This window comes from Canis aureus, chromosome 25 (assembly GCF_053574225.1).
Source record: "Canis aureus isolate CA01 chromosome 25, VMU_Caureus_v.1.0, whole genome shotgun sequence".
In the NCBI taxonomy this organism is placed as follows: Eukaryota; Metazoa; Chordata; class Mammalia; order Carnivora; family Canidae; genus Canis; species Canis aureus.
In genome coordinates this window covers 13,816,510-13,829,010 of record NC_135635.1, presented here as the reverse complement: position 1 = coordinate 13,829,010, position 12,501 = coordinate 13,816,510, and the positions used below count along the sequence as shown (strand labels likewise).

Sequence of the window (12,501 nt, the reverse complement as noted above, 5' to 3'; positions counted from 1 at the left end):
GCTAAGAGATATTTTCACTAGTATCAAATTCTGAGTCAATGGTTATTTCTTTTTTTCCTTCTCTTTCAGCACTATAAAGGTTTTCTCCTACTGTCTTCCAGCCTCCATGACTTCTGATGAAAAATTCACAATCATTTGAATCATTGGTTCCCTGTGTATACTATGGGGTTTTTTTTTCCCCTCACTGCTTTCAAGTTGGTTTTTTTTTTTTAATCTTTGATTTTCAACAGTTTGACTGTAATGTATCTAAGCATGATCTGCTTTGAATTGATACTGCTTGAAGTTGATTTTCTTAAATCTCGAAGTTTATGTCTTTCACCAAATTTAAGTTTCCAGCCATTATTTCTTCAATTATTTTCTTGTGTAGCCAACTCTTTGTCCTCTCCTTGGATTCTGAGGTCACAAATTTCAGAACCTTTAACATTGTACCGTAAGTTCCTAAGGCTTTAGTTCTTTTTACTTTTTCTCCAACTTCTGGATAATTTCTATTGATCTATCTTAAATTCATTCATTCTTTTTATTTCTCTTAAGTCCATCCCAAAATTTTAAATTTCGGATATTGTATTTTCAGTTCTAAAAATGCCCACTGATTCTTTTTTTAGAGTTTCTATTATTCTCCTGAGAACATCTACCTTTTCATTCATGTCAAAAGTTGTTCATCTTTACCTCTTAGATCATGGTTACAAAAGCTACTTCAAATTCTTTGTTTGATAAATCCATCATCTGGGTCATCTCACAGTAAATACTACAGATGTGAGTCTCTAGGTCCTGTTAAAATCCTTTGGCAAAATTTACTAGTATTGTTTAAGCAATCAACCTAGTTAGACTTAGGACACAAATTCTGCCCTGCTTTGTGGGAGATACCTCAATCACCAATTAAGTTTTCCTGGCCTATGTTATCTGGGTTCTTTATAAGACAGTCTGGAACTTGAATGGTAATTTACACTATGGTCCAGTTCTTAAAACCTTCCTATGCCAATTATGTTTAATCTGTGCATGTGCAGCTTTAGGGGTGACCTTGAGACTTGTGTCAGTTTCTACACATAATAGGGGACCACCTTTTTCAGCTCTCTTCTAAGACTTTCCTGACACTCTCTGGCTCCCAGAGCCCCCTTTTCCCAATCTGTTGTCCAGAAGTTCAGGATTTCTCTTAACTTTAATATTCTACACTGTCCTGCAGTTTCACATATTTGGAACTGCCCTCAGGGCAAAGCAGCAAGAGAAACAAGAAAAAAAAAAAAAAAAAAAAACAGTGATTCTCCCACACTCTCTAGGCCCCAGGGTACTTCTTTCCTCATTTCTCTATACAGAACATGGGCTCTAGCTCAGCATATTGGTGCATCACTGCCACCACCACTACAGCAGGACAGTTTTGCAACTGGGGCTGGCCTCAAGGTAGGGCCAAGAGGGGGGTGGGGGGTAGAGAAGGTGTCCTTCCATACCTCTAGCTCACAGCAAGTCCTTTTTCTCACTCCTTTGGCTAGGAAGAAAAAAATTCTCCTGGAGTTTCTTTGCTATTGGTGTTCATTGAGCTTAAGTCCTCCACAAGTCAAAACCAACAGATTAAGATAAAAATCAAACCAAAAATCACTGTCATTTCAATTAGTCTTCAAATTTTGATTTCAAATTTCCCTAACCTGCCTGCTACCATTTACTTTCCAAAACACGTAGCTACATTTTGCATTATTTCCAGAATTTTTAGCTGCAATCAATAAAGAAACAGAACGTAGAGGACTTACTACTACTCCATTTTAACCAGCACTAGATACACTCATCCCACCTTTAAATGCAACTGTTTTCCCCTAGAATATAGATACAAATATAGACTGAGAGGCAGTAAAAGGCATTCCAATATCAGTAACAATTCACTGGTGCTCAGAACACTGGATATTGTACCAGATGCTCTTTAACTCACATACTTAAACGTTTCTAATTAAAGATGAAGTGCACATCTGTTAAGGTAACAGCAAAACACTGATCTATTCTAAGACACTGCAAAAATAATCAACAGGAAACTCCAGACCTGGTTCGTGCTTTCTTCTCCATCATTAATACTTAAGGATACTTCAAACCCCTAGCACCACGCTCTTAAGTACTGACTAGTGTGTTCTACACAGCAATAACTTACTTTGAAACTGTTGACAGTTGGCTGAGAATTGTGTGGCCTATGAAAACACAAAACCACTTTTCAATGCAACAGTTTTCCATTAAAAAACTCATTCAAAGAGTGTACTCTTCAGCTTCAACAAGATGCCTTAAATAACAAGAAACACACAAATAGCCAGCAAGGCGAGCTTGCTCACAGGGCCGGCTCAAATAACAAAATTCCACCCAAGTCCGGTCATTTGATCGAAGAGCCATCCAGAACTGAGCACCAATTCTTAATGGAAGGAACCAGTCGTCTATGAAAAGTTAAAACGTGTTAGGGAATGTAAAAAGACACAGTACAGGATAGCCCTGGGCTTCAAACCACATCTTTATAATGAACTTCTATTTAGCAGCTTGTAATTTTATGACATTAGGACTGAGCTCTCTCTCCTCTTTAATCCTGACACTCAGTGTTTACATTCACATCACACTGAGGAAGGGGCCTGAGTAGGTGGGACAGGATCTCATCACGTTTTCTTTCCTTGCATCGGAAAAACGTCATTTTTCTTTAATACAGATGCAAGAAAAAGAAAAGGATCTAATAAAACTCTCCTGCTTTACAGAAGGGCAAACAAGTTCAGAGGGGTCAGGTGACTTGTCCAAAATCACGTATTTAAGTAAAACACAAAAGCAAGACCGTAACACAGGATTTCTACTTTTACCTCCCAAGTTCCTTACACTAGTCCATGCTGCGTCCCAAGCAAAGGCAAAAGCTGGGAACTCCTGAAGAGACAGCACTTGGTGGGTGCTGGTCCAGGCATCAATGATAGAGGCACTGATAGTCAAAATGCAAGTAGCCCAGAAGGGTGATCTTTTTTTACGTCTCCCTGTTGCCCCCTCATATCACCTTTCTGAAAAACAGCCTAATTTGAATCCATTTATAAAAATAAACAAATGTTGTCACGGATAAAATAAAATGTGCTCTTCTCCTGCAATGCCACTTGTTTTCTTAACTGGCAGTCACCAGTAGCTGGGCAAAACTAGAGCTGAACTGAGAAACAGAACAGGCCCTCCAACAAGAAATTACATGTCAAGTCTCATGTTTCATCCCTACAGGAAAGAAAGATTTTATTTTTCCCCACTGGTTAAAAACACCACAGGCTTTTCCTTATTACATCAACAGCAAAAGGTATTCTGGACAATTCAATCTTAAAAGCTAATTGTTAGAAGCTAAAAGAAACAATGGACACTGTGTTGTATTTTGTCCACAAGCAGAAAGACCTGTAACAAGAACAGAGCATTCTTAAGTGCCAGGACCCAACTGATGGGCAGTGTGACTAGGGTGCTTCCACAGCCAAGGACAGACCCTGGTTCACTCCTGTGATGTAACACTGCAGTATGTTTAAGGAGAAATCTCCACATGAAGGGAGTGACCTGTCAAGCTAGACTGCTCTCATGCTGTTACCAAAGACTAGTCCTAGGACCTGTGTTTCACTATCTCATCTCAAGAGGTATAATTAGGCCTTGAGACAGAACATCACAACTGACTCTATAAGTCCAGCACCTTCCACTGTTGCCTTACCTCTGACAGCTAAGGTGGAGAATATGTATCCAGTCCTTAGACTGGTTTCATCAGGTACCAGGCTGTTTACTCTGGTTACTGGTGGTGCAACCACACACACACACACACACACCTTCCTCAACCTTCCACACCCACACTACCTACTACCTTTGGCTGTACTTCCACAAGAATGGATTCCTTCAAAGATGTAAAAGCAAAGATAGTAAGTGATTTTTTTTAAAACAAAGGCTAATCATCTCATTAGTTCTTCAAAGGCCTTAAGATCATCAGTGCTGATCTGAAACCACTGCTTAAGAGTGTAACTTCAGTTTTATTCGAGTTTAACAGGTCTATAGTACTTACTAATCTCTTATCCTTTCTTTCCTTCTCTTCCATTCTTCAGAACTCAAATGGCCATATAACTTGCATAACACTTAAGAATATCAGAAAAGTTTAAATATAAAAAAAAATTAGATTCATATGGCCTTAAAATGACCTCTTTCCCTAAAAGAAAATTAACTCCAGGAGAGAAATTTCCACACAGTTGCCCTTGCTTCTGTTCCTTCTTCTAATATTTTCATTGCTTTATTCTATAAGCATTTACTAAATGTCTACATGTGCCAGACCTGGATAGGGTCTGGGATGGATACAAAAATAGTAAAACATTGACCCTGTCCTTAAGGAACTCTTACCTCATAAGTGAGTATGCTAACATTACTAAACATTTATATATAGTATACCAATTACCCTTACATAATGTTTCTTAACACTCATAAACCTAGTATGAAGACGGCAGTATTTTCCCCATAATTAAAGCTGAGAAAGCTAGGGCTCAGAGGGGTCAGTAATTTATATCAGTTCATGGAACAATTCACAGTACAATCAGTATAAATATCTTTTACACTATTCCACTGAGGTAAAACATGGTAGATACATTAAAATTAAAATGCAATAAAGGTAATAGCTAACATTTACTATCTGCAAGGCACTGTTACAAAAGCTTTGCACAATTTGCCTCTTTCACTTGTCAAGCCAACTCCATGAGACAGGTATTCTTGTCACTATCTTGAAGCAGCATGGTACAATGGTTAAGGGACCAGACTCGGGTTAAACCATGGTTTTGAATCTTACCTCCAACAACTTTACTAGATGTATATCCTTCATGAGGTTACTCAATCTTTCAGAGTCTAAGATCCCATTTGTGAAATGAAAACATTACTGTATGGTATGAAGATTAAATGAATTAATACATTAGAATGCAATGCCCAGAGGCAGACCCGGATTTCAGAAAGAGGAAAGAGCTCAAGTTGAATGAATCCAAAGACTAAACGATTCCACTTACATGAGGTATCTAAAATAGTCAAATACATAGAAGTAGAGAATAGAATGGTAGTTGTCAAGGGTTGCGGGGTGGGGAGGGCAGGGAATAAGGAGCTGCTACTCACTGGGCATAAAGTTTCAATTACCCACAGTGAGCAAATTCCAGAGATCCACTGTACAACACTGTATATTTATCACTACTGCCCAAGGCACCTACAGATTTAAGACAGTAGATCTTGTATTAAGGGCTTTTACTATGATAATAAAGTTTAAAAATAAAAATAAATAAGAATATTACCACCTCTTCCTAACCCTCCAAGTTTTTTCTTGCACTGTACTTTACTAAATAATTTTGTATTGAACGAAGAAAGAGAAGGAGGGGAAAAGCCCCTCACTTTTTCAATGGCCTGAAATTATGTTTAATCCATTAAGTAAAAAAAAAAAAAAAAAGAAAATCTGGGGTATAACATTTATTTATTTTAGGACACAAAGCACAAAAGGGGAACAGTTAAAGTCCCACAGTGTAGGCAGTTCGTACTCAAAACACACATGCGTGCACAGACACACACATACCTGCTTCACAGGACTTAAAATATCAAAACTGAAAAAGATGGCATTTAAACACTGCCTTTACTGAACCACTTTATTTTAAAACTGTTCTCTTTCTGAAGTCTTTGACATCACACAATAAAAGGAATTACAAGTTAGAAGTCATGGCACCTGACTAATTCAACTGTTGAGAGAAAAATCACAGATTCCTCAAAATATCTTTTTGAACCCCATAATCAACGACTGCTGCCTTTTAAGGAAAGTCTTAACAGCTATCACAGCTCCAGAGTCCTATATGGGTGGGCCCTGGGGGTCTTAATTTGTCTGGAGAAGAGCTACAGGTCTTGTCCTGAAGTAGCGTTGATCCAGCCAACTACACCACATTGAAGAAATCCTAACACTGCTTTCATTCACACTTTACGTCTGAGAAATGCCAACCTTTTTATTAAAAAATAAAACCACCAAGTGTGTCAAGATTCGGGTAAGGCATGTGACCAAACTGGCTTTTATTTTCACAAGAATTCCTTTGGTGAAGTTTTGCTGTTGTTGTTGTTGTTGGGTTTTTTTGTTTGTTCTGGGCTGTTTTTTTGTGGGGTTTTTTTGTTTTGTTTTGTTTTGTTTGTTTTTAATGACAAAAGTGAAGACGAATGTTTATCCCAGCATCGTAAAATGTTTAGTATGGTGCCTGCACCTCCTGGTTTTGAGAGTCTATTAATCTCTGAATATCTGATCTAAATAACTCCATTACAAATACAGCAAGTGTGAAATAATTCCTGGTTTGCAGAAACTGGCAAATTCACCAAAGAAGTGCTTAGGAGCACAAGATTATTTGCAAGTCAATCACCTCAAGAACACTAAATAATTGGTTTTCTTGAGAGGATTCATGCAAGTGGCAGAATGAATCATTTAAAGAGTCAAGAGAGGACTGAGGCGCTCTACAGAGGATGCCAGAGATGTGTGGCTTCCACAGTTGCCACGTTCATATTTTACAAATTATCAGAACATAAAATAATTCCTTGATTTCATAAAGAGAGGCTCAAATTACACTCAAGAAAAGTAAATGTAATGATTTAAAGGGAGCCAAAATAAAATAAAATGACTCAGGTGTTTTGAGTCAAACCAACATTTACTAAATACTAATAGCAAGTTTAAAAGAAAGACACTGCCCCCTTGAAGATTTTTCCTTCAATTCCTGGACAGGTGTTCCTGTACCATATGTAGACTGCTTGCTCATAGTGACTGGATATTCACCAGAGGAGTATGTTTCTTTGTTGGCTAGGTCTAAGTGAGGGTTAAAAGAAATAATGCAAACATATTTAAAATGTATAAGAGGAACATATAAGCATATTACCTGCTATTTTTTTCTTGCTTTTCAAGAGCATGCTAGTATCTTGAAAATACTTTGAATACTAACTCTGTTAAGTATAACAGCCACTTAGCTTGTTCTGGGCTCCCCAGATTTGATTAGCATGGAGCACTTAAGACTGAGCTCTGGGTTGCATCCCACTGGAGACCTCTGTCTGGGCCTACTCTTCAATCCTGACACAGCATCCAGCTAAGTCATGTCATTTTTTTCTCTGCCAGATTTCAGAGATTACTTGTTGTCATTATGCCCCCGGATTAATATAGCTTGTTTTTGTTTATCACCCAGTACAAAGTAAATATTCTATTAAATGTGTTAAATGAAAGAAGAGTATATCAAATTCCTTACCTGCAGAATTTCCCTAAATCTACCAACTCAGCAATGCTGTCAAAGAAAAAAAGTGAGGTTAGTCTAATTAAGACATATTCCTAGTGAACCCAAAAGAAAGCTCCTAGTAAACATCAGACTTTTCTCTGAATGCTTCCAAATCTTCCCTTTAATAATATTTTATAATTTTGCTAGAAATTAATGTCATCCTTTTGATCTATAATTCCTAGAATTCATTCCCTTTTGAACAATTAAGGCACTACTTGCCTTTTTGTATGAGCTCTGGATCATTTTCATAACCTCTTGGTAATAAAAAAATGTACTGAGAGTGGCTTTGAGTTCACATCTACAAATTCCTTTAATCCAAGTTGGATTAAGTCAGCTAGTTACTCACTTAAAGCAAATAAGTTTAACTATGAACAGCAGCTATCTATATGCAAACCTCTAATGCTTATTTATAACTATTATTCTGAATGCTTAATACATCTAAATATTTGAAAATGGGTGCTATATTTAGAAAAATATAATTTCGAAAATGCCCCAGAACATAATGATCTCTTACACAGATGAAGATTAAATAAATGACTGTGTAATTACCAAATGAATGTCACAAAATTATGTGTTTCTTTATCAACATTCATGTTTTTCTTAATTAGGTTAAGAAGCTCATTTTTTTTAAAATGAGCTCTTCCTCCAACCTCAACATCTGTTCTTTCACAATATATGATTTACACAATACACATTTGTGTTATTTCACAATATACATTTGTAGCTATTTCATATTACTTTATGAAAAGTCAAATGAAGTTATTGCCACACAATCTTTACTAAGACATTCTTGGTAGAGATGTATACATGTAAAAACTTTGTATTATACAAGTAAGACCCCTTAATTTCACTTTACGTATTATACTTTGTGCAGTAAACACTGACAGGACATATTCATTCCTATGAGTGTCATTAGATTCTTTAAAGTTTACTTATGTTGACATTATTAAAGTATCACTTATTTGTCCCTATTTATTTCACAGGAGGAGGTGGAAATAGAATCTAAAAATAAGTGTACTGTTAGAATCTTGTGTTGGGTTTTGTATACCTTAACAAAAGGCTGAATGGCAATTAAAGTTTAAATTGGCCAACTACTGACAACTAAGAGTAGCTGCATGCCATACATTTGATGAAGTTAACTTCCACTGCTTTCTGTCCAGTCCTGTATTTCAAAGTTCAAATCACACCACGAACACTTCCTATTTTCTCTCCATTTAGCCAGGATCTATGGATGTGGAACTAGGCAACTCCTCCATCTGCACTCATACTACCATGCAAGTCATAGCTCGACAGAAGATTTTCCTTACTAATGTACCAGGAAAACCTATTCAATGTAGTCTGCTCACCAATTCACGATGTTGAGGTCTGTCTACAATAGAGATAAAATGGGTGGAAAAATTCAGATCACTTAATCAAATGCAGGTACCAGTCGTCTATCTGGCACTGGGCCAGGCCACAGGGATTTTTAAAAAGGGTGAGCAAAAGACATGGTCTTCGGGATCCCTGGGTGGCGCAGCGGTTTGGCGCCTGCCTTTGGCCCAGGGCGCAATCCTGGAGACCCGGGATCGATCGAATCCCACGTCGGGCTCCCGGTGCATGGAACCTGCTTCTCCCTCTGCCTGTGTCTCTGCCTCTCTCTCTCTCTGTGTGTGTGTGACTATCATAAATAAATAAAAATTAAAAAAAAAAAAAAGACATGGTCTTCTTCATACCTTTAAAACTTATTGTATGGCAGAGAAGACAGCTATATGAAAACACAATCACAACAAAACATTAATGGCTAACATGCATTGGACATTTACCAAGTACTAGGAACCATACTAAGCTTCTAACAGAAAGTACTTGCCAGGTGACCCACCTAAGAACCCTATGAAGTTCTTTGTGAAGCCAGACTGGCTAGTTCCAGGCTGACTTTATCTGTACTACTGAGCCTTGCATATTTTCCTATAGAAAACCATCTAGTTCAATGGTAAATATAATACATTTTAATAAAAGTGGTAGAGAGAAGGGATCCCTGGGTGGCTCAGCAGTTTAACGCCTACTTTCGGCCTAGGATGTGATCCTGGAGTCCCGGATCGAGTCCCACATCAGGCTCCCTGCATGGAGCCTTCTTCTCCCTCTGCCTGTCTCTACCTCTCTCTGTGTGTCTCTCATGAATAAATAAATAAAATCTTAAAAAAAAAAAAAGTGGTAGAGAGAAAGGCGTAAGAAAGTATGGGATAAAAAAAAAAGATAAAAAAAAAAAAAAGAAAGTATGGGATAACAAGAATGGTTTCACAGGTATTCTGAGTCCTTAAAAAATTCAAAGAATGGTAAACAGGAAAATCTGGCTTAAATCAGGTATTTATAGCATTATTTGATTATTTTGTTTGCTACCACAATTACTAGTGATCATGCCACTTCATTGCTATGAAGAGTCACAGGGTGACTTTGCCTGAATCATAACCCCACTTTTCATATCCAGAATTACACTGAAAGAAACTTTAAGGATCACAGCAACCTCAAGATCATGATACCTATTTTTAAAATTCCATATATTTAATACCATCTTTTAAAACTTATTATATAATACACTTGTATATATGTTTTGTCCCTTAACTTTACAACCAGATCCATAATGGAAAATAAAGTGGCTTTTATTTTTTTAAATCCTAAACAACCAGTATTTTACTACTTAATGAAATCCATAAAAAGAATATGAAATGTGGATTGAGTACTAAGAAGAGAAAAAGATGAGATTTCAAATTCCAAACACAGCATTCTCCAGGAAACAGAGTCACTGAATTTTGAAAACCGGAAGCAGAGACGACCTCAAGTTCAGGAAAAACTGATTAGGCCTCTTCAAATAGGGGTGAAATCGGACTCTCCATGCCCTTCCCATCTTGTTTTAATTCCAAGTTCAACTATAAAGATGCAACTACTAAATCATAATAATCCTTCCCACAAAACTCGTTTTCAGAACAAACATTAGAGCAACGGCAGCATTAAAGAAGCACATGTACCACATAGTAAATTTGCACTCCAGATACTCCCGCCATCATTCATCAACGTAGTTACCCTAAGAGCATCCATGGGAGTCTCTGTTTCTCAAACATGAGTCAACTTCCATTTTTTGGACTTGCAAGACTGATGAAGGATTTGCTTTAGTCCAAGGTACTGAAAACAAGGTTAGGCTTAAATGTCCTAACTGAACTTAAAAATATCTATTTTTCCCAACTACTTTAAAAAGTTTGAAACCACAGACATGAATCAGAAGTAACCCTAGAGAATATTTAATTAACCCCTTCTACAGCACAAATTTCCTATGACATGACATCTCCGATGCATACATAATCCAATCTCAGCTCAAAAATTACTCACCGGAGTTATACTGCTTTTATCTACACATGAAACATTTATTGAATGACTGCTGTGTGTGAGGTGCCATACAATGCAATGGTAAAACGGGGTAAGCAAAACCTGCTTTCACAGAGGTTACATTCTAGTGGAGGAATACAAGTAACAAATACCAGAGAAAACAGGAGAAAAACAAAGCAAGGAGAAAAAACAGAACGTAAAAAAATAAGTAATAAAAAATGGGAATAAAAATAGGGTAGGAAGTACCAGTTGCAGGAGTCTGCAACTTTAGGACAACCATAGAAATGCAAAGATGAGGGAATGACGTGGATATGTGAGGAGTGTTTTCCCAGAAGAAGAATTAGACCGTGCAAAGGTCTGGAAGGATAACGTGTGTTCCTGGAGGCCAGGACAGCTTTGAGCAGGAGGGAAGGAAAATAGCAGAGAACAAGATCAAAAAAGGAATAGGGAGAGACAAGAATAAGGCAGTGCTGCAGGCCACTGGCTTTTCCTGAGACAGCTGGTGAGCCACGGAGGGTAGCACACTGAGTGGCACTGAGGTAGCATGATCTCATTTATATCTTACAAGAATCACTGGCGGTCAAATGCAGAAAAGGCGGCAGAGGTGTCAAGGAAAAGGAAGGGTAAACAGGAGACTTGCAATGCTCCAAGTAGGAGATGCCATTTTAGATCACAGGTGAAGTGATGAAAATTAGATCCTATCTGTATTTAGAGGGTAGATTCAAAGATTTTCAGGCAGACTGGATGCAGAGCATGGGAGAAAGTCAGGGAGGACTCCAAGACTTTGGAGTCAAATACCTAGTATGCCCTCACCTGGTATGTGGAAGATGGAGGGCAAAGCAGGTAGCTGGGTGAGACGCTGGGCTCCAGAGTCTGTAGGTCAAGAAAGAGGTGTGGGCTGAGATTATAGACATTCGTCAGCAAAACACAAGGCATTCTAAGCTAGGAGCCAGGCTGAGAGCACCAGAGGAATAAATGTGAACAGAGGAAGAAAGGAGAGCTCCAAGCTCCGAGAGGGGCCTGCCAAAGGCAAGAGCTCTGAAAGACGGAGAATCGCTGAAGGAGACGAGAAGGAACAGCATAAGGCAAGAGGGAGAGGGTGGCGTCCTTGAAACCAAAGTACCTCAAGAAGGCACCATGTAGCGTGTCCAATGCCTGTGACAGGTCAGGTAGGATTAGGCCCAAGAACTGTCTTGGGGATGAGCAACACAGAGCATGGTCATCTTAACAAGGGCAATACTGGTGAAGTGGTGAGGGCAAAACCCTTCCTGAAAAGAGGTCACAAAAGAATGAGAAGAGAGGAACTGAAGAGAAGGAATACATGCAACTGTGTCACATAAAGAAAAGGAGATAGTTACTGAAAGATGAAGTGAGGTAGAAAGGACTTTTTAAAGATGGCAAAACCAACAGCAATTTGAGCATGCTTATGGGAATGATCTAGTAGAAAGGGAAAATTTATGCAATAGAAGAGGGAAATAGCTGGGATAATGGCTTTGAACAGGAGAGGGGAGATGAGCTCTCAGACATGAGTGCGAGGCTGCACTTGGCAGGAGCATGGACAGTGCATTCATAGGAACAGAAAGAAAGCAGAGCATTTGGCAGGTGCAGGCAGGAACATTTGAGGATGCAGAGATGAGGAAGTCTGAGGACGTGCTCACTGTTTCTATTTTTCTCAGTGATAAAGTAAGCAACATCCTTTCCTGGGATACATAAAATAGTAAGATCCAAGAAATGTACATCACACATCACGGAGTCTTGTTAACTCATCCAAGGAGTTATAAAGTTAGGGGGGAAATACATTTAAGCAACTCTCATATGGCTGGATTCCTTATTTTTGTCATTTCCCAAAAACTTCATTCTGTAGAATAACAGGTAAAATCTCATTTTG

The 12,501-nt window shown here is 38.2% G+C and overlaps 1 protein-coding gene across 1 annotated transcript in view; it reads right to left on the bottom strand.

Annotated features, from left to right (window-relative positions):
• SLC2A13 (solute carrier family 2 member 13) overlaps window positions 1-12,501 on the bottom strand; it is a 360,021-nt gene that overhangs the window by 334,757 nt on the left and 12,763 nt on the right. The window lies entirely within an intron of this gene.